Source organism: Orycteropus afer, unplaced genomic scaffold (genome assembly GCF_000298275.1).
Source record: "Orycteropus afer afer isolate SDZICR_OR568_19922 unplaced genomic scaffold, OryAfe1.0 scaffold00453, whole genome shotgun sequence".
Lineage (NCBI taxonomy): Eukaryota > Metazoa > Chordata > Mammalia > Tubulidentata > Orycteropodidae > Orycteropus > Orycteropus afer.
The window spans coordinates 148,869-150,502 of NW_006922040.1; positions in this window are offsets into that span (position 1 = coordinate 148,869).

Sequence of the window (1,634 nt, forward strand, 5' to 3'; positions counted from 1 at the left end):
TCAGTGCAGATCAGTGAGTAAGCACCAGCCCGCCCGTGCTTACCTTGGTCCCGGAGACCCGATCCCTCTCTGGAGGGTAACAAGGGAGCCGTCTGAGCACTAGTGACTGGGTTTTACCAAAGTAGTTATGGTAGCCCTAGGAAATGCATGTAGCTTTGAATGAGAAAAGCATGTGGAGAGACTGTGGTGTAGGATGCATGGGGTGGAATGCAGGGTAAATGGGTATGAAATGGTGCCAAAGAGCAGTGAGAGCAGTGCTGAAGACAGACATTGGAAACCTCATGATTCTTTCTTTGCCTGGTGCCTGTGAGAGCCATGTTGGCCTGGTGGCCTGAGGAACATCTGTGCAGGGAAGAGCTGTATCTCTCAATCCCTCCTCCAGTGCTTCTTACTTCCAATGAGCCCTAGGCAAGCATTTCTATTCACACATTAACAAAAGCAGAAACCAAGACAACAGCTTTGTGAAGTGTTCTCTGTGGTGACATGTTTCCCTTAAAGTCTACTACTGCTTGAGGAGTTTATCTTCTGTTTGCCTTTGCAGTCCTACAAGTTTGCTTTGCTCAGTCAGTTTTACTTTAAGTCTTTTAAAGTGGACCAGCCAGGCCAAAAAAGGCCATAATTAAAGTCTTTGTCACTTAAAGGTAGTAATAAGTATGGTGATAGCTGGGAAAAGAGCATTTTTGGTTGTCTTTTGAACTATGAAATGACTTGGAGGTACTTGGAAAATTAATTAGGCCGGGCAGAACGAAGGCCTCTAATAAAAAGGCCATAGATTTGATTCTCTCATCCCTCTAATCTCTGATAGTGACAGAATTTAAAATATTTGTCATTCTTTTTTCCTGGGTAATGAAGTACTGTGACCTGGATGAGCTCCTTGTTTATTTTCTATCAAAGGAGAGAGTGTTGAGTTGGGGGTGAGGGTGGAGGGAGACACAGACAGAGACACACAGAGAGAATGAATGTGAAACATTATAGACTTGAGTATACTAAAACAGATAATCTGTTTCAACAAATTTCAAAGTTGGTTTTCCAATTTTGAAGAGGCTCTTAGTCCCGGTTTCCTGTAGCCAAACTGAAAGCCAACCATTTATTTGAAACAAATGACCTAATCAAGGTCTAGCTACCAGCCTGTAAAAAGCAGATGTGCCAATGAAATGGTACTAGTAGCTGTGTTTTCCACAACTAGTGCGAGAAGATACATCAGGCTGGAAGAGCTATACCAACGTGATGAGGACTGTTTCCTAGAGCTTCTAGAATTGTTATATTTGTAGTAAGCCAAGAGGCAGCCTGCTCTGTGTGATTGCAGACATGCTGGTTGCTACAGACATTCCATACAACACTGTATTGTATCACCGGTTCTTGTGCCTGACCACAAGAGGCATAATCTGTTAAGGAATGTCATTGGAATATTATGCATCAAATTCATTATGTGGAAGAAGTTACAAAGTTTGAATGTCTTAATATCCTATCAGTCATGAAATCTTAATATCCTATCAATCTTATCCTATCAATCTTGATATCCTATCAATCAGGAAAATAAAAATTTCTGTAAAAGCCTTTATCCAACCTTCTTTTTCCCTGACATGATATTCATATCTAACACATAAAAAGAAAAAAAAAGGAAAAAAAAAAAA